Source organism: Dasypus novemcinctus, chromosome 7 (assembly GCF_030445035.2).
Source record: "Dasypus novemcinctus isolate mDasNov1 chromosome 7, mDasNov1.1.hap2, whole genome shotgun sequence".
In the NCBI taxonomy this organism is placed as follows: Eukaryota; Metazoa; Chordata; class Mammalia; order Cingulata; family Dasypodidae; genus Dasypus; species Dasypus novemcinctus.
Window position 1 is genome coordinate 98,094,593 of NC_080679.1, and position 24,820 is coordinate 98,119,412.

Genomic DNA, 24,820 nt, shown 5'->3' on the forward strand with positions numbered 1-24,820 from the left:
ACCAAAACTATGAAAGGGAAGCATCAAACTCAACTAATAGAACTAACATTTGAGGAAGCTGGATTTACAGAACAAAAGAAAAGAAAAGATATTGCAACCATGAAACAAGAAAAGAATATTATGAAAATAGAACCAATTAATAGTGATGACAATGAAAAACATGATCATTGAAATAAAAATTCAATAGATGGGAAGAAGGGCACAGCTAAAGACTGGAAAAGAACTGAGGCACTGAAAAGAGGAATTATCCCAGAGCCTAATGTAAAGGGACAGAACTATGGAAAGTATGATAGAGGCAGACATCTATTAGGCTATGGTGATGTCCATGAGCCAGGCAAGTGCTGTGGCAGCAGTGGTAGGGACTTGTGCATGGCAGGGAGGTCTGGGCTTCGGCCTCTCTCCAGTTCCTGGGAATTGGGCCTCCAGCAAGTGTGGGAGCAGCAGCTGCAGAGGTGGAGGCTCTAGCTTCCTTCCACTCAGTCTGAGTGTGGGAGGTCAGGCAGCCCCAGGTGGCTGGAGGGGAACCACTGCCCGACAATGGGAAGTCTCTTCACCAGGATATGAAGACTGTTCAATCACCAGGAGCACAAAGTTATCATTTTGGGCTGGATCATACAGGGAAAACTACCATCCTTTACCAACACTTTATGAATGAATTTGTACATACATCCCCTACAATAGAAACAAATCTAGAAGATAGTCTTTGACAATACACATTTCCTAATGTGGGATACTGGTGGCTGAGAATCTTTTCATTCTTCCTGGAACATTTACTATACTAACACTGAGCTTGTAATAGTTGTGGACATGACAGAGAAAGGATATTTCTGCAACTAGAGAAGAACTGTATAAAATGCTAGCACACGAGGACCTAAGAAAAACTAGATTGCTTATTTTTGCTAATAAACAAGATGTTAAACAATGTAAGACTGTAGCAGAAATCTCCCAGTTTTTTAAAGTAATTTCTGTAAAAGATCATCAGTGGCATCTACAGGCATGCTGTGCTCTTAGGAGGAATTATTCCAAGGACTTGAATGGATGATGTTGAGGCAGGATAGAATAGGGACCTATGGCAGTTTGCTATTATTTATGAATTCCAAAAAATATATTGGTTATGTTTGTAAACTGGTCTGTTCCTCTGGACACGATACCCTTTGATTGTATTAAATTCAAAGTTTGTATGTTTACTTGATTAAATCAAGATTAGGGCTTTGATTCGACCACGTCAGTAGGGCATGATTTAGGTTGAGTCCCTGCCCCCTTGGTGGGCTGATAGAAACAGACACTTACTCTAAAAGACATACAGAAGAAGATACGGAAAAGGAGAGAACTTGGTCATTTTGATCCTGCCATGTGACAGAAAAGGGAAGGATCAAACAGCTAAAGCCCCAGGAAGACATGCGCCCTATGCCAGCCTACAGCTGATATCAGAAGAAGCTGGACCCATGGAACCTAAAAAGGAAAGAGGAAGGAGAGACTAGACAGAAATCATCTACCATCTTGCTTCAATACATGGCAACAAATTTTGGTGAGGAAATAATCTTGAGTTGGACTCTTTAGGGCCATGTAACTGTAAGCTTCTAACCCCAATAAATACCCTATATAAAAGCCAACAGATTTCTGGTACTTTACATCAACACCCTTTTGGCTGACTAATACAGGACCTAAGGAGGAGAGGTAGAAAACCCAACATATTTCCATACAAGTAAACACCGCCCAGTAGAAAAACTCTGAAGCAACCATCCTGCTGGACTCATGCAGGCACATTATCAGCAGTGGAAGCAGCTTCAGCAGCTTGTGCCTGCTGATGTGCACAAACAAGTCATGAGAATACAACTTGTAGCATTCACCCATCAGCTGCAGAAGTAGCCCTGGCAGCATGTGCCTGCTGATATGCACAAATTATGGGAATGCAGTTTGCAGCATCCACCCAGCAGAAAAAAAGGAATTTCCCACACTACCCACCTATTTTCATAAACCCTCATGCAGCAAACTCTGGCAGGGCCCAAGAGCAATAGCCAGAAGCCAATCACAACCAGACATCAAACAAAAAAATCAAACTACCCAAAAAAGTTCCCCTGCTTTGTCCTAAATACTCCAATCTACATAAACCCTAATCCCCTATGATAGCCAATAAAACGAGAAGCCCCTAGAAAGGGGGCACACATCTCACCCTGTAACACATTCCACACCCATACCTTGGATGTGAACTTATTTCTTTTCTCATTTCTTAGTTTCTTAATAAACTCTTTACTCCCTTGCCTACCCTATGGCAGGTCCTTGAATTCCTTTATATGATATAGCCAAGATCCTGGACACTGACTCTGACAATAATGTCACAATTTAAGATTAGATGATCTCTATTGATCTCTTCTCTTAGACTCTGTATAAACCAAGTGCTGGACTTTACCTGAAAGCTGCAAAAATTAATGGTTTAGACAAATTTATAATAAACTGATTTAATCCAGCCAGTATCTTTGACCGTTCTCCTCTGTACCTTTATGCGTTAGTTCCTACTGCCTGAAGCACTTACCTCTTCCTCTTCCTCTTGTCCACCCTCCAAGTCCTGTCTCCTCTTGGATGATTCCCTGACCATGGTTTCTCTCCTTGGTCCTGGCATCTCTCTACCTCTGCATATGGTGGTCCTCTTGCCAGATTGCCACACCTCCTGCTTTCATTCATCCACTTATTGGACACTGCTCTGTGCAAAGCATCATGCCAGAAGCCGCAAGCTAACTTATTTCAGTAACTGGCTATAACAGGCATTCAATCACTGCCTAATTTCTTTGGCCCTCATGGTGAGTTTTCCAAAGAAGTTCCCATCAAGAATTTAATTGGATTATCATAATCTAGATAGCTTTCTTACTTTTGGGAAGTTAGTAATGAGTACACAGTGGGTCCCTGAATATTTCATTATATGAATATGAATATTCACATAAAACATGTGTCCATTTGAAAAAAAAGTCTACCATTAAGTGTTTTTTATTATTAGAGAAGTTGTGACAGAAAAATCATGTATAAAATACAGAGTCGCCATATATCACCCTATTATTTTGTAAAATATTTATTTATTTATTTGCTCCCCTGCCCCCACTCCCATTGTTTTGCACTTGCTGTCTGCTTGCCTTCTCTTCAGGCGGCACCAGGAACCAATCCTGGGACTTTCCAGAGTGGAAGAGAGACACTCAATCTCTTGTGCCACCTCAGCTGTCTGGTCTGCTGCATCTCTTATTGTCCCTCCTCTGTGTCTCTTTTTGTTGTGTAATTTTGCTGTACCAGCTCTCTGTGTGAGCCAGCACTCCACATAGGCCAGCTCACTGTGCTGGTCAGCTTGCCTTCATCAGGAAGCCCTGAGGTCGAACCCTGGACTTCCAATATGGTAAACGGGAGCCCAATCGCTTGAGCCACACCCACTTCCCTCATCCTCTTATTAATATCTTGCATTAGTATGGTACATTTATTACAATTCATGAAATAATATTTTTATAATTGTATTATTAACTACCGTCCATTGTTTACAATGGGGCTCATTATTTACATTGTACAGTCTACGCAACCTAATACTCCCATTTTAAACATATACACATGTATAATTCAATGCTGTTAATTACATTCACAGTATTATACTACCATCACCACTATTCATTACCAAAACATTATGATCAACACAAATAGAAGTTCTGTACAATTTAAGCACTAACTCCTCATTCTGTACCCCTACTGTTTTTGTCTGCTAAAGACTGCCAATGCAAAATACCAGAAATGCACTGGCTTTTATGATGGGAATTTTTGGGTAAAATCTTAAAGTTCCAAGGCTGTGAAAATGTCCAAATCAAGGCATCATCAAGAGATGCTGCCTCACCAAACATTGGCTGCTGGTGGTCCTGGACTCCTGCCACAAGATAAGACAAAATGGCAGCTGGTCTCTGCCTTTTCCTCCAAGCTCACTTCCTACCTGAGCTCAGCTGTGGACGATCAGGTATACGCCTCATCTCTGCCCAGGCCCTGCCTCTTCAGCTTTGGGCTACTCCACTGATTCCAGGCTCTGGGCTCTCTCTCAGGCTCTCCGAGTTTCTCTTTCTATGGCTGTAGGCAATCCCTGGAGTCCTATCTCACATGGCAGGGTAAAAATGGAAGCTTTCTTTCTCTGTCCTCAGTTTTACACAGGACTCCTGTAAAAGATTAAGACCCACCCTGGATCCCACAATCTGGTCGAAAGGCCCTTAATTGAAACGATCTAAACAAAAGTGATCTGAAAAAAGGCCCCTTAACTGAATCTAATTTTTAAAAACCCATGTATTGTACATATATATGCACAGGAAGGCTTCACTTTAAGAACAGGATATTCTGGAGTCCACAAAAGACTCAAAACAGGACACCCACTGTGTCCCCTGGTAATCTATATTCTAGATTCTGAATTTATGAATTTGCTTATTCTAATTATTTCATATCCATGAGGTCATACAATATTTGTCCTTTTGTGTCTGACTTAGAAATAACTCAACATGACATCTTCATGGTGTGTTCATATTGTCACATGTATCATAACTTCATTACTTTTTTTAGTTGGATAATATTACATCGCATGTACATACCACATTTTATACCACATTTTATTTATCCATTCACTGGTTGATGGACACTTGGGTTGTTTCCATGTTTTGGCAATTGTGAATAATGCCACTATGAACACTGGTGTGCAAATATCTGTTTGAGTCCCTGCTTTCAAATCTTTTGGTTATACAGCTAGAAGTGGGATTGCTGGGTCATATGGTAATTCTATACTTAACCTTCTCAAGAACTGCCAAACTGTCATTCACAGCAGCTCCACCGTTTCACATTCCAATCAGTGGTGACTGAGTGTTTTCATTTTTCTACAACTTCTCCAATACTTGTTATTTTCTGTTTTATTTTTAAATAGTAGCCATTCTAGTAGGTGTGAAATGTTTGTTTTGATTTTGATTTGCATTTTCCTAATAGCTAATGATGTTGAGCATATTTTCATATGCCTTTGGCCATATGTTTAATCCTCTTTGGAGAAATTTCTATTTGAGTCTTTTGCCTATTTTTAAACTGGGTTGTTTGTTTTTTTGTTGTTGAGTTGTAGGATTTCTTTATATATTCTGGATATTAAACCCTTAATGGATATGTGGTTCCCAAATATTTTCTCCCTTAGAGTAGGTTATCTTTTTACTTCCACGGTAAAGTCCTTTGAGGGACAAAAGTCTTAAATTTTGATGACGTCCCATTTATCTATTTTTTAAAATTTTGTTACTGTGCTTTGGGTGTAAAGTCTAAGCAACCATTGCCTAATATACCATACTGAAGATGCTTCCTTACATTTTCTTCTAGGAGTTTTATAGTCCTAGATCTTATATTTAGGTCTTTTAATCACTTTGAGTTGATTTTTGTATATGGTATTGTTCTGCTAAATAAAGAGCAGAAACTCTAAATGCTATACAAAGGCAGCTTTATTCAATTAAATGCACTTCAGGTTATATCAAATGATTGTAATAACTGGATAATCACAGTAGAAAATAATTGATTAGAGATATAGGAAAGAATGGAAGTATATACAAACACTCACCAAATGGGGGGAAAACACAACATCTGATCTTTTACTGAGGCTGGGAAGTTCCTTTGGCGGCTGATCACAGTCCCCATTGGAAAAACGGTCCCAGGCAGAGCATTCCCTCCTGGGTGAGACTTCAACTGGCAGCCAAATCTATGATCTCAGGGTGGTCATGCAACTCGTGATTTGTCAGCTCCCCCGGAACAACATTGCCCGTCTCCAGAGGAATGGCCAGTTCCTCTGAGGAGGGACATGTGCCCCGAAGTGCTCTATTCTATACATGGTACCCTATACAGGAACATGAAAGTTTTCAGTTTATAGTTTTACAGGAAACTTGTTCCTTTTTAAACATTTGTTTTTTGGTTACTAGGTTGTCTGCATAGCAACATTACAACATTCCAAGGGACAATGGACAAGTTAATCATTCACATTTCTAGGCTAAAACAGCAGACACTATTAATTAGAAAGTTTATGAATTCACAATTCTTAATAATTGTCTTATAGTACATCAGGTATATGAAGCAGAGGTCCACATTCATTCTTTTACACATGGGCAACCAGTTTTCCCAGCACTATTTGTTGAGGAGACTATTCTTTCCCCAGTGAGTGGAAGTGACACTCTTGTCAAAAAATCAGTTGGCCATAATAAGAGATTTGATTTCTGAACTCTCAATTCAGTTCTGTTGGCCTGTAAGTCTGTCCTTGTGCCAGTACCATGCTGGTTTAATTACTGTGGCTTTGCAACAAGTTTGAAAATTGGCAAGTGTAAGTCCTCCAATTCCTAATATCTTCCTTTCCAATTTTCATGCCTTTTATTTTTTTCTCTTGCCTAATTTCTCTATTTGGTCTTCCTTACCCTTATTTTTTTCCCCCTCATCAAAAGAGCAGGGTAGAGGTGGCAGCAGGATTGCAAACTGGGTGGCAGTTGATGAATAACTTCACATTGTCTCTCTCTTTCTCTCTCACTCTCTCCTCCCTTCTATCTCTCTCTCTCTCTGACACACATACACAGAAGATAATGAGAAGACAAGCCTTCTGAGAGATAGTAATGCATTTAGTATTGTCCTGATGGAATTTCCTTTCTCCCTTGCATCTTCTTGGTCTCTATCCCTCTCAGCCAGTTAGGGAAAAAGTGACAACAGGGTATGAGTAGCTCCTGAGGGGAGTTCTGTACTCTCTGAGCGCTGGCCACTGGCTGGTCCCCCTCCTGTACCGGGATTTTCTGAGGGAGAAAAGGAAGCCTGGGGAAACAGAAGAAGAACCTTCTGAGGGACAAGAGAGTGAGTCACTCTAAACCAGGGAAGACAGGGAGAAGGAGACTCAGAATGCATACAGGCATCTGTTGCTCTTCTTTCTTTTAGCTAACATGAATTATTGCCAAGTGCCCCCTGCTGTATTCAGATCTTGCTATTTTTAAAAGTTAATCTATCCCAATCCTCATTTCTAAAGTGTGATTTTATGTGAATAGTTAAGAGTTTCACTTGTAATAAGGCAAACATTTTTTATTTATTAAAACAGAATTTCACTCAAAATGGTTAATAGAATGAATTATTCTCAAGAAATTAAATATAATTATTTCATTCTTGAAATAGTGAATATAGGGTGGTGGCGAGGCATCTCAAGCTACTTGCCACTGACCATCTTATGCCCATTCTTCTCTCCTTGGTCGCTTTTTTGCAAGAGGTGACTTCCTCATTATTTTCCTAAATATTAGTCTCTATCTCAGACTTGTTTTATCTTTTTTGCGAGGTCGAATTTATTTGGTGGTTGGAGGGAGGGAATTTTATAGACAGGCAACTGCTTAGCTTTTTATTGTGGTAAAATATACATAATATAAAATTCACCATTTTAATTATTTCCAAGTGTATAATTCAGTGGCAGTAAATACATTCACAATGTTGTACAAACATCACCACTATCTAGTTTCAGATCTAATGGAAACCCCATACCCATTGAGCAGTTATTTCCCATTCCTCCCTTTCCCCTATCCCTGGACAACACAGATGTTTTCCATCTCTACAGAATTGCCTAATTTGGATATGTCATTTAAGTCAAATCATGCCATATGTGGCCTTTTGTATCTGTCTTCTTTCACTTAGCATCATGTTTTCAAGGCTCATCCATGTTGTAGGATGTATCAGGTCTTCATTCTTTTTTATGGCTGAATAATATTTCATTGTATGGATATACAATATTTTGTTTGTCTATTCATACACTGATGAACATTAGGATTTTTTTCTACTGTTTGGCTATTGTGAATAGTGCTGCTAAGAACATCGGTGTGCAAATATCTGTTTGAGTCCCTGCTTTCAAATCTTTTGGTTATATACCTAGGAATGGAATTACTGGGACATATGGTAATTCTATGTTTAACTTTTCCAAATTATTTTCCACAGCAGCTGCACCATTTCCTACCAGCAGTATATAAGGCTTTCAATTTCTGTAAATCTTTTCCAACAATTGTTACTATTTTTATTTTTTTATTATGGCTATCCTAGTGGTGTGTCTACAATTATCTATAATATGGTTCTTCAAAGCCTTATTAATCTAATTTAAAAAGCAGTGATTTTGGAAGTGGACTTGGCCCAGTGGTTAGGGCGTCCGTCTACCACATGGGCCCGGTTCAAACCCCGGGCCTCCTTGACCCATGTGGAGCTGGCCCACGCGCAGTGCTGATGCGCGCAAGGAGTGCCGTGCCACGCAGGGGTGTCCCTGTGTAGGGGAGCCCCATGTGCAAGGAGTGCGCACTGTAAGGAGAGCTGCCCAGTGAGAAAGAAAGTTCTGCACACACGGAGAGCTGATGCAACAAGATGATGCAACAAAAAGAAAGACAGATTCCCATGCTGCTGACAACAGAAGCGGACAAAGAAGACGACGAAGCAAATAGACACAGAGAACAGACAACTGGGGCAGGGGAGAAGGGGAGAGAAATAAATAAATCTTAAAAAAAAGAAGCAGTGGTTTTTTTCTTCTTTATTGTCCACTGGTTTTCAAATGATGATACTTGGTCTCCAAATACTATCCTCTACCTCCCCAGCCACATCAAAAGTCTACTTTTACATGAAAATGTCTTGCCTTTCCATGCCTCTAAGCCTGTAATTCCTCTCCCTACCAGACAAACTTTATTTCTTGTAATCCTGCCTGGATATCATCTTTCTTATGAAGTTTTTTTTTGCTTCTCTTGAGCAATTAATCACTTGCATCATTTCTTCCTCTGTCCTCATAGTGTACATGACTCAGACAGACATATCTCTACCATGTGTATCTTTTTATATGTCTGTCTCCCCACATAGGCTGTGATATACATGACTATTTCAGGGACTTTTAAAACATAATGCCAACTTGCCCTCTAGAAAGGCTTGCACTAATTTACACACCACCAATAGTGCATTTCCCTCCACTTTGCCAACACTAGTTAGCATAATTTAAAAAATCTTTGCTAACTTGGTAAACCAAAATTGACATCTCATGGTCATTTTGTTTTACGTTTGTTTGATTACTTTGAGATTAAACATTGAACAATTTATTTTTTATAGTAGCTGCAATTTGCGTTTTGAACTAATCATTATTTGAGGCTGGTCCAATTCTATTATTTTATCACAATGTGACTCACTCTTCCCAATCTCTTATCTCCATATTATTCAGCACTTCTGGGGATTTGCTTATTTTGCAAAACATTGCACTGTGTGGTTTTCTGATTATCTCTTGGGAAGACCCTTTTAAGGCCATAACATATTCTGGAGAATTATAGTTCTGAGTCAGTTCTCTTCCCAGTTACACTACTCCTGAATTACACATCACCACTAGTAAATCCAGTAAAAATTTATTCCAAATGACGTATTGCTAAAAGTCTGGAAAAAGTTTGAAAAGTCCATGGGAGTCATTGGAAATTTTTTTTTTTGTGCTAATAAAATCTGATAGCACATTTTACATCTGTGCTGAAGAATTTTAGTAAGGAAAAGATAAAGAGATTTAAAAAATGGTAGGAACCCTGTTAAAGATATAATGATAATAAAACTAACAATAGTAATAATAACAACTAAGATATACTGAGTGTTGAAAAGGTGACACACATTATCTAAGGTGCTACATATTTTAACAAATTGAATCTTTCATCTTCCTCTACCCTTCTCTGCCCTACTCCCTTTCCCAGGAGGCTGTGGTTTATTACCAGCATCGTTGGGGTCACTTGCTATCTGACTTCCAGGGTTGATGGACAATTGGAGGGAAGCAGGAGTAGTGTGAGATTGTGGTATTTATTTCCTGGTCTCCTTCCCGCTAGGTTGAGGCTGTTGGTAGCACCCATGATAAAGGACATGCCCCTGTCTTGGGGCCGTCTAGGTACAGTACCCTCTGGTAGCTGGTAACTCCTTCATTCCTTCCTTCTAGAGAGTATAATGTTGCTCTGCCCAAATCTCTGTAGCCAGTCCTTTTAAGAACCCTCCATTTGCTCAAGAGTACCATTTGCTACCTGCCTGGGTCCTGCCCAATCATTTGACTGATAGTTTGGCTGAGTATGGAATTTTCAGTTAGAGGTAAGCTTCCACAGATTTAATGACATCGCTTCATAGCACTTAGCATGCAGTGTAGTGCTGGGAAATTGGATTTTTAAAAAAAGATTTATTTTATTTATTTATTTTTCCCACACACACATTGTTTGCAGTCACTGTATGCTCACTTGCTGTGTGCTCTCTGTGTCTGCTCATCTTCTTTTTAGGAGGCACCGGGAACTGAACCCAGGCCCCCATATGTGGAAGAGAGGTGTTGAATCCTGGGTCACCTCAGCTCCCTGATTTGTTGTGTCTGTCATTGTCTTTCTTCTTTGTGGCTCTTCTGTTGCGTCATCTTGTTGTGTCACTTGCTGTGCCTGCCCACCGCACCAGCTCTCATTCTCCAGGAGGCACCGGGGACTAAACCTGGGACCTCCCATGTGGTAGGCAGAAGCCTACTGCTTGAGCCACATCCACTTACCCAGATGATATTTTGATTTCTGAATTTTTGCAAGAAATCTATTTCCCCCCAACCCCAGAAGCTTGTAAAATCTCTATCTCTGGTGTTCTGAAACTTCCCAAAGTTGTATCTTTTCTGAGAGATTTTTTATCATTGTGTTCAAGTCCTTTTTGTGTGTGTGTTAACATATATGTAACATAAAATTGGCCATTTTAGTCATTTTTAAGGGCAAATTAAATTTACAAGGCTGTGCTAACCATCACCACCATCCAATACCACAACTTTTTCATCACCCAAAAACAGAAACTCTGTACCTATTAAAGCAATAACTTCCCATTCCCCCTCCCTCCAGCCCCTAGTAATCTCTAGTCTACTTTCTGTCTCTAGGAATTTGTTTATTCTAGATATTTTAGTACTGTGGCAGTTTGATATTATTTAAGAATTTCAAAAAGAGATATTATGTTTGCAAACTGGTCTGTTCCTCTGGGCATGCTACCTCTTTGATGGTATTAAATTCAGAAGTTTCACTTTTACTTTACTAAGTCAAGATTAGGGCTTTGATTTGACCATGTCATTAGGGAGCGCAGGGTTGAGTCCCCACCCTCCTGATGGGCTATATAAACAGACACTCAATCAAGAACACAGAAGTAGATACACAGAGAAGAACATAGATGAAGAGAGACAGCTCCATAGACACGGCAGAGGCCCTGGGAAGAAAGATGAGCCTGATAGCTACCGCTGACCTTGTGAAGAGACCAGAGCAGCTGAGCCCAGAAAGAAATGAGCCCCAGGAAGAGAGAAGAGCCCTCTGCCAGCCTACAGCTGAGACTGGAAGAAGCTGGACCCATGGAGCCTTAAGAGGAAAGAGGAAGGCTGAACCCTCACAGATATCAGCAGCTATCTTGCTCCAACATGTGGCAACAGACTCTGAGTGAGAAAAGACCTCTTATGGTACCTTGAGCAGGACTCTTTAGGGTCTTGTGTCTGTAAGCTTCTACCTCAAATAAATACTTTTTGTAAAAACCAACAGATTTCTGGTACTTTGCATCTACACTTCTTTCAGCTGACTAATACAAGTACTGAGAATTTTTCCTGATCATTTTGATGCTGATTTCCTGCTGTCTTCCAAGTTCTTTCTTTCTAGCATTTATGTTACTGTATTTAATTGTTTTTTGTTTTTGTTGTTTGTTTGTTTAGGTACTGGGACGAGGGATTGAACTTAGGACCTTGTATGTGGGAGGCGGGCACTCAATCACTGAGCTACATCGCTCCCCCTACTGTATTTTAGGTGTTGTAACTTCTGGTCTAGTCCTCTTGCTTTCTCCTGTCTTTTACATTTCTTTGCCTTTTTAATTTACTTTAATAGAGACGTCCCTAACTTCATCTTCTAAAAATTCCATTGTTTTAAATTTCTGTCATGTGTGTTAAAATTCCATGATCTATTTTCTGCTCCTTGAATGAAACTTTTTAAAAGTAGATATTTATGTTTCATGGATGTAATGTGTCCTTTGGATGAAATGAGGATGTTTGATTTTTAAAGTTTTCTTCTTCCTCCTCAGTCTGTTACCTCTACGTTCCTTTTGTTCATTTGTTTTCATCACTATCTTTCATATTAGATGCTTTCTCACTATGTGGTAATCCTAGAGTGTTTGTTCAGATTTAGGAATAGGAAGTGAAAAAAAAATGAATGGGAAGCCCTGATACCAAGAGTAAGTTTTGTTTGCTGTGATCTTCATTCTAGGGTGATTTGGCTGGCCTCTATTATTGGAAAACCTTAGTGTCATTGCCTTTAGGTCTGATGGGCTATATCAGACCTTATCTATTCCCGAGATAAGAACTTTCAAATGACTTGTCTGGAAAGTATAACCTGGCTGCCACATTCTGAGAGCTGAGAGGCAGGAAAGCTGGTGACTTACCATTGGTTGTGCAAATATTCACTTAATTCCCTTCTTTTCTGTACATCGTATCCACTCTCTATTATACTGATTTTGCCCTGTTGAGACCTGCAGACTTATACAGGGGAAGGGAAAGGGCAGTGACCAAGCTGATCATAACTGGGGCATAGATCTGAAGGTTAGGATAATTCCTTAACACACTTTCAACCAATTCTATTGAAAATTCTAACATTTTTACCAAATTAATGGAGCTATTAATACAATATCTGAACTTTTCTCTTTTTCTCTATAATATAAACCGCTCACTTCTTCAATTTCCTCCTTACTAGAATAAGCAAATTCACAGAGACAGAAAGTAGATTAGAGGTTACCAGGGGCAAGAGATGGGGTGGGGAATGGGGAGTTATTGCTTAATGGATATAGAGTTTCTGTTTTGGGTGATGAAAATGTTTTGGCAATGGATGTGGTAGTCCAACATTGCTAATGTAATCAATGCCACAAGTTGTACACTTCATAGTGGTTAAAATGACAAATTTTATGTTCTATATGTTGCTACAATAAAATGAAATAAATTTAGTGTCATTTTAGTGGGGTTACAGGAGGGAAAAGATATTAATGCATATTTTAAATCTGCCATCTTTATCCATTTAAACCTGATTGTAACTTCCTGTGGCTGAAAAGGGAGATCCATAATAGCATGTTCTTTGCTGTCTATATACTGTAAACCACCCCCTTCACAGAAAGTGAAGTAAGACCACTTTATGATTTGTTGAGATAGTAAGATATATATTATTCTTGCATGGAAATGAATGAAAAAATCATGTGAAAAAGATCATGGATGACTCAGGAATTGTGCTCTGAGTATCACTGCTGGGACACCATTCTAAGTACTATCAAGTCCTTATTAGGGCCAGGTAATTTTGCCCTTTGCCATGACCACCATGCAAAACGCAGCATTTTGTTTTTGCACTCACATCCACCTTTTGAGAAATCCCTGATACATGTTTTTGTAGTGGGAGCTAGTACCCACCTCCCACCTCAGAAGCCTAAAGAGCCAGATGCCCCTTCTCCTGGACTTGGCAGATGCAGGGGGCATATGGCTTGGACCACCCTATTGACACTCTCTCCTGCACTTTGTTGTGCAAGGGGTGAAAGATTTTGGGAGCAGATGAAGGCTAGATTCATCATAGAGGCATAGTGTCTTGTTGAGTGACTGTTGCCAGGATTTTGGCTGCTTGACCTGCTCATACAGACCTCCTTGAATGATCCCTATTTTTCAAGCCTGGCTGTTTTGGCCTCTATCGATTCGGTCATTAATTGATCACCTAATAAATTTCCCTTTTGCTTAGGTAACCAGCAATGTTTTCAGTTTCTTGTAAATAAGACCCCCTGACTGACACACACAACAACCATGGGAAACCAATTTGCAAGTGCCACAGGAGGCTGGGAGGCTGGAATGGATAGACACAAACTCAGCAGGTCTTCAGAAATGAATTTAAAATGCTTGCCCCATGAAAAATGGTTTTGCAGCATCCTCTGCAGATGAAAATAATGGCATACTTTTACAGTCTTGCCTGCTTACAGTCTAAGGATAGGTAAATAGCTCACTTTTTTTATGTGTGCATGAGAGTTTATCACCAATAAACTTTATCACCAATAGATCTTTTTTTTCCATTTTTAATTATCTTTTTTTTTAAAGGTACATAGATCACACAAAATGTTACATTAAAAAATATAAGAGGTTCCCATATACCCCCTCCCCATACCCCCCACTCCTCCCATGTCAACACTTCTTTCATTAGTGTGGTATATTCATTGCATTTGATGAGTACATTTTGGAGCATTACTACACAGCATGGATTATAGTTTATGTTGTAGTTTACACTCTCTCCCAGTCCATTCAGTGGGTTATGGCAGGATATATAATGTCCTGAATCTGTCCCTGCAATATCATTGAGGACAATTCCAAGTTCCAAAAATACCCCAATATCACACCTCTTTTCCCCTCTCCCTACCTTTAGCAACTCCTGTGGTCACTGTCTTCACATCAATGATATAATTTCTTCCATTGCTAGAGTCACAATAATTCTATACTAGAATACTCTATTTCTAATCTTTAAACTTATCATTACTATTTCATTTTCCTATTAATTGAATTTGGCAATATATTAGACTTCATTTTAGAAGAAGTTTTGGATCACAGAGGGGTTCAACTATGGCAGGGGAGGAGTACTGATGTGGGGTATCACTGATAGGGGATGCAGGAGTGGGAGGGAGTTCTCCAGGGTATGCAAATAGCTTACTTTTGCGCCTTTGAAATCCCATGTTTGTTTAACGGAGCCAAAAGGAATGACTCACTAATGAGTACCAGATTTGCCTTTGTCTAAAATGCCAAAAGGAGTTGTTTAATAATCTTTGGGAGCAATCCCTAAAAAACAGCATAAATCTAAAAGAGTCTTTAGGTGGGAAATTAAGTTGATTTTCAGGCTAACAATGTTATATCACTCCTATACACTCGGTTAATCAAATTAAATAGGTTTGATTTGATTTATGACCTAATAGTATAAATTTCTTGACTTTGGCAGCAATCTACTTTAACACACACACAGTATTTTCTGAAATATAGAAGGTATTAAAGAAATACATGAAATGTGTGTGCTTATTGCAAAAAGTTTCAGACAATATAGAAATATATAAAGTAGAACCTGAAAGTACACTTTTCCAGTCTTTGCCTTTCTTAATTTATCTCTAAATTCATTCCCTCCTCATAGATGATGTGACAGTTTGAAGTTCTTTTATGAATTCCCAAAGAAAAATGCTTTTGAACTAATCTATTCCTGTGGGGTGAGAATCTTTTGATTGGACTACATCAGTGAGGCATGCTTCAGGCTGAGTCTCCACCTTTTTGCTGAGTCTGATATACATGGAGATGCACAGAAAGAGACACAGGAACAGGGAGCTCTACCATTTTGATCCAGCCATGTGAGAGAAAGGACTCGAGTTTCACCCACAGCTGATCTCCAAGAGGCTCAAGGAGCTGAGTCCTAGGAAAAGATGACGGATCAGCCACAGCTGAGTTCAAGGAGAAAGTAGAACGAGACCGGCAGACCTGCATCTTACCTGATCACCATCAACAGTAGCTCACTTCGGTGAGAAAGCATCTCTACTAGTGCCTTGATTTGGACATTTCACGGTCTCGGAACTGTAAGCTTTTACCTAACATAAATCCCCTCTATAAAATCCAACACATTTCTGGTACTTTGAGTTGGCAGCCCTTTGGCAGACCAAGATAGATAACATCTCTGTTAACAGTTAAATTGTGTGTGTTCTTTCAGACCTGGCGGTGCCTTTATAGTCCACACATTAATAGATCTGCATTTTTACATATGTGTAGTCTTACTCTACATGCTACACTGTGTGGCAGTTTGAGATTATTTTATGCATCCCAAAAAGAGAAAGATTATATTTGTAAACTATTCCTCTGGGTGTGATACCCTTCGATTTTATTAAATTCAGTTGAGGGGCCTTTGATTAGATTTCCTATTGAGATTGACTTAGGGCTTTTTTGATTTGACTGTATTAGTGGGTGTGACTCAGGTTGAATCCCCACCCCCTTGCTGGGTCTGAAATAAATGGACACTCAGACATTCACACAGAAAGAGAGAGCTCTGTCATTTCTGATCCTGCCATGTAACAGAGAGGAGCCCTTTGTCTGGTAGTTGCAGCTGACCTGGTGAGCATAATAGCTGAGTCTGATATAAAAGTTTGGGAAAGAAATGAGCCCTATGCCAGGAGAGAGAGGACTGCAGGATCACTTGAGCATGAAGCCTGAAGAGGCTGGACCCACAGTTCAGCCAGGAGGGGAAGGAGAGACCAGACAGAGACTGCCCGCCATTTTGCTTCAACATATGAGAACTGACTTTGGTGAGAGGGCACCTCTTTTAGTGCCTTGAGTTGTACTTTTTATGCTCTTTAACTGTAAGCTTTTACCCCAAATAAATATTGTTTTAAAAAGCCAACATGTTTCTGGTACTTTGCATCAGAGCCCTTTGAACAACTAATATATACTGTTGTAGCAGTTTGATATTGTTTATGAATTCCAAAAATAGATATTGGATTATGTTTGTGAACTGGTCTGTTCCTCTGGGTGTATTAGATTATATTGGATTCAGAGGTTTCACTTTTATTGATTAAATAATGATTAAGGCTTTGATTGGGCCATATCAATAGGATGTCAAATCCCCGCCCCTTGGTGAGAAACTGCACCACAGAAAGGGTGGCTAGAGGTTTTTACAGCTGGAACCTTGGGAAGTAAACACACAGGAGAACACAAAAGAATAGAGATGGCTCCATAGACATGACAGAGGTCCCAGGAAGAGTGAGAGCTTGATAGTCTATAGCTGACCCTGTGGAGAGAATAGAGTCGCTGAGCCTGGAGAGAATTGAGCCCCAGGGAGTGAGACAAAACCTGAAGAACCTGGCACCACGGAGTCTTAGGAGAAAGAGGGAGGCTGAACCCTGCAGACACCGCCAGCCATCTTGCTCCAACACATGGCAAAAGATTTTGGTGAGGGAAGAAACTTAGGCTTTATGGCCTTGTAACTGTAAGCTTCTACCCCTTTATAAAAGCCAACAAATTTCCAGTATTTTGCATCAGCACTCCTTTGACTGACTAATACAACTGTGATTTACTGTTCTCATTTATATTTTCTTGAAGATCTTTGCACATCACTACAAATAAATCTTCCTTCTTTTTAAAGACAACACAGTATTACATAACATGGCTAAACATAATTAATAGGGTAAATCTCATATTTATGAGCTTGCACATTTTTGCATTTTTCTTCTGCTATTACAAACAATGCTAACCTGGCCACCCTGTGTTCTATATTCCTATATGAACACAAGTATTTCTGTATGATAAATTATTCCCCCAAGTAGAATTGTTGACTTAGAATGTGTAAGTTTAACATTTTGAAAGATACCAACTCAGGTATCCTACAGTTTTAATTTGTATTTCTTTGCTTTCTAGAGAGTTTGAGCAACTTTCTTCATATCTTTGTGAAATGGCCTTTTTGTATTTTTTCCACTTATCTATTGGGTTAGATATCTCCTTATTGATTTACTGAGTTACATATTCATAGTAAATACCTTCATGAAATCCAGGAGAAGTCTGCAAGAAAATGGCAATTTTCAACTCCTTATCCCAATTTCCCTTAATTGAAACAATATAAAAGCCTAGTTGTTTAATCAACTGTTTAACTTGCAATGCCAGGGAGAGCATCAGTCCTAACCATATACATTAATTATCTTTATACTATATATCTCAAACTAATTTAAGATGACAAATAAATTACTGAAATAACATTTTATACAGAGCTTATTATTATTTAATTTGAAAATTGGGTATTTATAGATGTAGACAGTTTATTAAAAATTTCATATGGAAAAAGCACAGGATCCAGAGTAACTTAAATCATTTTGAAAAAGAAGAATAAAGTGTGAGGAATCATTCTACCTGTTATCAAGGCTGACCATATAGCTATAGTAATAAAGACAGAGTGGTGCTGCCTGAGGGAAAGACACATAGTCCAATGGAACAGAATAGGGAACCCAGAAATAGACTCATACAAATATGCCCAACCGATTTTGGACAGAAGGTGAAAAGCAATTCAGTGAAGGAAGAAAAGCCTTTTCAACAATTGGTGTTGGAACAATTGAACATCATAGGAAAGAAAAATAAAAATAAATCTCACCCTAGACAACTAGCAAGATTGCAGCAGAGGTAAGTTGCTCCTAGAGTCAACTCATGCTACAGGGCAGTTAGTAATCACCCAGAGCTATCTAAAGCACCTGTTTGGGGGCTCCAGGAGACCAGAACAGCCTTCTGCAACATCCTTGAAAGAATGGAAGGAGGAGACTACTCACATGCAGAGATTTTTGAGTAGAGCCCTTCATGCTGCAGAGGCCGGTGCTCATCCTCCACCGATAGCACCAGCCCTCTTGGGAGCTACTGCAACTCTAGCCTAAGCCCCTGCCCTACTTTTTAAGACACTGCAAGAGAAATACTTCCAGCCAGGAATCTTATATCCAGCAAGAGTGTCTTTCAAAATTGAGGGTGAGTTTAGAATATTCACAGATAAACAGAAACTGAGGGAGTGTGTAACCAAGACACTGGCTTTGCAGGAAATACTAATGGGTGTGTTACAGACTGAAAAGAAAAGACAGAAGAGGGAGCACCATGGAAGACAGCCAGGAAATGAGGATTATATCAATAAAAGTAATTAAAAGTCTCATGTGAATGGTGAAAATAAAATATAACAGATGAAGATGGCAGACAAGAAAGACATGGGGCTCTCTTCTCCTCCAGAAAAATAACTAGAGGATAGGTTGAAACAGCCTAGAGAAAGATCTTCTAGGGTTTAGGACACCAGGTAAAGGGTGGACACCACCCAGAGGAGAAGGGAGAAAGGAGGGAAAATGTGATGACAGATGTGTGAGTTGAAACCAGTGGCTGCTGCTGCTGGCACCATCCCTCACACCAAAGACATTTTAGAATTTTCAGACCTCTAGGTCTGCAAGTATAGACAGAGGGGGCCCCAGGGATCTACTACCCCAGGAAAGGGGAGAGAGAGGGACACACCTAAGACTGACTTAGCTTTGACCCACAAATTTGGAATGCTGTGATTGATGAGTCCTTCTATGACAGGTGGAACCACACCCTGGTTTGTCCTGGGAGCCAGGGAAGGACTGGAGAAATCTGACCCTCACAACCTCCCTCTCTTCTATCTGGGACTAATTGTTGAGGAGGCCCCAGGAAACAGGAGAGAGTGGGATACAGCCTAAGGTTGAATCAGTTTTGACTCATAGATACGGTCTACTGTGTTCCAGGAGCTCTTCCAGATCAGGTGGGGCTGCTGTGCCATTGTTTGCATTGGAGCCTGCAGGGGGCTAAAGATATATAACCCTCCTAATATCCTTCTCTACTAACAGAGAGTAATTGTGGAGTACTCAGAGGGGAATGGAAATATTTCTGGCCTGGGAAAAGGGAGGGGGATGCCGGAGAAGGCTGGGGAACTGTCTCAGAGAAAGCTTGAACTACAAGGCTCATAGCCTCCAGACAGGAAGCTTTATCACATCGATCCGGTCTGTGTTGCAATAAATATACTTCGACCAGGCACTGAACTGAGAGCTGCCAAAGATCGCGATCAGTTGGCAGACAAAGGAAGTACACACAAGAAAATTAGAAATAAGTAGGAGAGGTTTTTTCTGGCCTCTAATAGCCTCCCTCCTCAAGGCCCTAGGAAGTGACTCTACAATCAATTACTATGTCCAGTGCCCAGTTTTGAGCAACTAGTAGGACAATCCTAATACTCCAGGTTGAGCCAAGAATCAAAGAGAAGTGGTAACACACAGCCTCCTATAACTAAATCCCTACAAAAGAGAAAGAAATTGAGCATATGAGTAAACTACACCCTAATCAGATGCCTAGATGTCAGCAAAAAAATATGAGCCATACTAAGAAATAGAAGATGTGGCCCAAGAAAAGGAATATAGCAAAGCTCCAGAAAAGATGCAAAATTTGAGAGAACTAATCAACAAGATGTAAACAATTTCCAAAATCAAATTAATGAGTTGAAGACAATATGGCCAAAGAGATAAATGACAGCAAGAAGACACTAAGCAGGTACAAGAAGAACTTAAAATCCTAAACAGAAAAGTAACAGAGCTCATGGGAATGAAAGACTTAGCAGGTGAGTTAAAAAACACATTAGAGACAACTTCCTTCATAAAAGGTCCAGGGTTCAATCTCTGGCCCTGGTACCTCAAAAAAAAAAAAAAAGTAATAGTAAAAACACATTAGAAGCATATAATAGCAGACTCGAAATGAGAGAAGAAAGAATAAGTGATACCAAAGACAAGACAGCTAAATTGAAAAGAGAAAATAATGGAAAAAAATTGAGCAGGGGCTCAGAGAGTAGAATGACAACACAAAATGCAACAACATATGTGTCACAGGAGTTCAGAAGGAGAAAAGAAGGGACAGGAGGCAGAAAGACTATTTGAGGAAATCATAGCTGAAAATTTCCCAAATCTCATGGAAGAAATGAACTTACATGTCCAAGAAGTACACAGTACCCCAATCATAATAAATCTGAAAAGACCTACTCCAAGACACATACTACTCAGAATGTCAAATGTCAAGATAAAGAGAAAATTCTCAGAGCAGCAAGGGAGAAGCAAACCATCAACAAGGGATGTTCAATAAGACTTAGTGCAGATTTCTATTCAGAAACCATGGAGGTGAGAAGACAGTTGTATGATACAATTAGGATACTGGAAGGGAAAAACTGCCACCAGAGAATTCTTTATCCAGCAAAACTTTCCTGCAAATATGAAGATGAGTATAAAATAGCCACAAACAAACAGAAACTAAGAGAGTTTGCAAAAAACAACCCACCTTTGCAGGAAATATTGAAGGAAGCCTTGGAACCTGAAAGAAAAAGAAAGGAGAGACAGACTTGGAGGAGAGTATAGAAGAAAGAATAGCAGAAAGGATAGCAAAAAGAGTAAAAAGACAGACAAAAATAAGATCTGACATATGAAAACCGAAGAGTAAAATGGAGGATGTAAATAATGATTTACAATAATATCATTGAATGTGAATGGATTAAACTCCCCAATCAAAAGATACAGGCTGCCAGAATGGAAAAAAAAAAATGAGCCATCCATGCACTGCTTACAAGAAATTCACCTTAGACCAGGAATACAAAGTGACTGAAAGTGAAAGGTTGGAAAAAGATACTCCACGTAATAGCAACCAGAAAAGACCAGGGGTAGCTATACAAATATCAGACAAAACAGACTTTAAATGCAAAAAAGTTATAAGAGATACAGAATGCCATTATATATTCCTTAAAGGGACAATCCATCAGGAAGATATAAGTCATAAATATCTATGCACCTGTTAGGTGCCCCAAAATATGTGAGACAAACCCTGGGAAAACTGAAGGGAGAGATAGACATTGCTATCTCACTCCCTATACAGAATCAACTCAGATGGGTCAAAGGTCTAAATATAAAACCCAGGACCATAAAACTACTGAAAGAAAATGTAGGGAAACATCTTCAAGACCTTGTAATAGGTGATGGTTTCTTGGACCTCACACCAAAAGCATGTGCAACAAAAGAGAAAATAGATAAATGGGATCTCCTCAAAATTCAACACTTTTGCACTTCACAGATCTTTATCAAAAGGGTGAAAAGGCAGCCAACTCAATGGGAGAAAATATTTGGAAATCACATATCCAATAAGGCTGTAATATCCAGGATATATAAAAAGATGCTACAACTCAATAATAAAAAGACAAATGACCCAATTACAAAATGAGTGAAAGTCTTGAATAGACATTTGTCCAAAGAAGAAATACAGCTGGCAAAAACAAACAAACAAAAAACACATGAAGAAATGCTCAACATCACTAATGATTAGGGAAATGCAAATCAAAACTGCAATGAGATATCATTTCACACCTATCAGAATGGCCCCTATTAAAAAGGCAGAGAACTACAAGCGTTGGAGAAGGTGTTGAGAGATAGGAATATTTATTCACTGCTGGTGAATGCAAAATGCCACTGTGGAGGCCTGTTTGGCAGTTCCTAAAGAAGTTAAATGGAGAGTTGCCATAGGACCCTGCAATACCACTATTGGGTATACTCAGAAGAACTGAGAGCAGTGATACGAACAGACATCTGTTCATTGATAGTCATAGTGACATAACAATGATTGCCAAAAGATGGAAACAACCCTTGCAGCCACATCAACAGATGAACAGATACACAAACTATGGTCTATTCACATGATGGAAAATTATGCAGCTGTAAGGAGAAATGAAGTCGTAAAGCATATGACAGCATGGATGAACCTGGAGGACATTATGTTGAGTGAAGCTAGCCAGACACAAAAGAACTACTACTGTGTGATTGCATTATCATGAACCAAATATATTGTATAACATATTGCATGATTCAAAATAAGTATCCAGTATATTTAATTGAGAAATGCATGTTTTATTTATTTATTTATTTATTTATTTTATTTTATTTTTTTTATTGACTTTGTAATAATATTACATTAAAAATATATATGTGAGGTCCCATTCAACCCCACCCCCCCACCCCCCTCTCCCCCCCCCAACAACAGTCGTTCCCATCATCATGACACATCCATTGGATTTGGTAAGTACATCTTTGGGCACCTCTGCACCTCATAGACAATGGTTCACATCATGGCCCATACTCTCCTCCATTCCATCTAGTGGGCCCTGTGAGGATTTACAATGTCCGGTGATTACCTCTGAAGCACCATCCAGGGCAGCTCCATGTCCCAAAGACGCCTCCACCTCTCATCTCTTCCTGCCTTTCCCCATACCCATCGTCCACCATGTCCACTTTTCCCAATCCAATGCCACCTCTTCTATGTGGACATTGGATTGGTTGTGTCCATTGCACCTCTATGTCAAGAGGAGGCTCAGATTCCACATGGATGCTGGATGCAATCCTCCCATTTTCAGTTGTAATCACTCTAGGCTCCATGGTGTGGTGGTTGTCCTTCTTCAACTCCATCTTAGCTGAGTGTGGTAAGTCCAATAGATCAGATTGTAGGTGCTGGAGTCTGTTGAGGCTCAGGACCTGGCTATCACATTGTCAGTCCAGAGAGAGAAATGCATGTTTTTATTCAACTGTGTTTTCTTCTTAGTTTTTAATTGTTTATATATTCAAGTATTAAATGAACAAAACAAAGGTAAAAAAAGAAAAAAGAGAAAAAGAAATAATTGTGCATGAATAGCCAGAAATGGCAGCTATGTACAGTAGGTAAACAGAGAGAGATTGAGAGGTGAAGATTTTTCTTGGTTTTTTGTCTGTTTTTTGTTGTTGTTTATTACTATTATTATTGAAATACTGAAAATGCTCTAATAATGATTGAGGTGATGAATGCACAAATATGTGATTATACCTAATACCATTGATTGCATACTTTGGATGAACTGTATACTTTATTAGCATGTATTAATAAAATTGATGTGTTTAAAAGTGTATTTATATAACAGATAAACCAAAGGTCAAAATGGGTGAAATAAGAACTGCCTTTATAGTAATAACATTGAATTTTTAAAAAAGATCTATTTTATTTATGCCTCTCCCTCCCCCCCGCCCCGCCCCCTGGCATTGTCTGCTCTCTGTGTCCATTTGCTGTGTGTTCTTCTGCGTCTGCCTGCATCATCCTGTGGCACTGGAAACTATGTCTCTTTTTGCATCATCTTGCTGCGTCAGCTCTCCATGCGTGTGGTGCCACTCCTGGGTGGGCTGCACTTTTTTCATGTGGGATGGCTCTCCTTTGTGGGGAGCACTCCTTGCGTGTGGGGGACCCCTATGCGGGGACGCCCCTGAGTGGCACGGCACTCCTTGCGCATGGCAACAGTACTGTGCATGGGCCAGCTTATCACACAGGTCAGGAGGCCCTGAGGATTGAACCCAGGACCCTCCTTATAGTAGATGGACGCTCTATCAGTTGAGCCACATCTGCTTCCCAATAACATTGAATTTTAATGGATTAACCACCCCAATCAAAAGACACACATTGGCAGAGTGGATAAGAAAATATGAGCGATCTACATGCTGTCTGCCAGAGACTCACCTTAGACCCAAGAATACCAACAGATTGAAAGTGAAAGGCTAGGAAAAGATATTCCACAAATGCAGTAACCAAAAAAAAGAGTACCTATACTCATATAAGATAATATAGACTTTAAAAGACACTAGTAATGCACAATCTGAGGAGGAAATCAGGAAAAAAAATCCATTTACAATAGCAACTAAAAGAGTCAAATATTTAGAAATAAACCTAACCAAGGATGTAAAGCACTTCTATTCAGAAAACTACAAAGCATTGTTAAAAGAAATCAAAACAGACCTAAATAATTGGAAGAACAGTCCATGCTCATGGATTGGAAGAGTAAATATCATTAAGATATCAATTCTACCCAAATTGATATACAGATTCCATGCCATCACCCAAAAAAGACTCCCAGCAATTTTTAAATAAGTGGAAAATACAATTATCAAGTTTATTTGGAAGGGTAAGTGTTCGAACAGCCAGAAACATCTTAAAAAGGAAAAGTGAAGTTGGAGGACTCTCACTTCTGGACTTTAAATTATATGACCTAGCTACAGTGGTAAAAACAGCATAGTACTGGCATGTAGACAAACACATAGACTCATGTAACTGAACCGATCGCTCAGAAATAGGCCCTCATATCTGTTGTCAAGCCATTTTTGACAAGTCTGCCAAACCCACCCGCCTCAGGAAGAACAGTCCATTCAATAAATGGTAAGAACTTGA

The 24,820-nt window shown here is 39.5% G+C and overlaps 1 pseudogene; it reads left to right on the forward strand.

Moving 5' to 3' along the window:
• The first annotated feature begins 537 nt into the window (after positions 1-537).
• LOC101441867 (ADP-ribosylation factor-like protein 5A pseudogene) lies at positions 538-5,993 on the forward strand (annotated as a pseudogene).
• Positions 5,994-24,820: the final 18,827 nt, after the last annotated feature.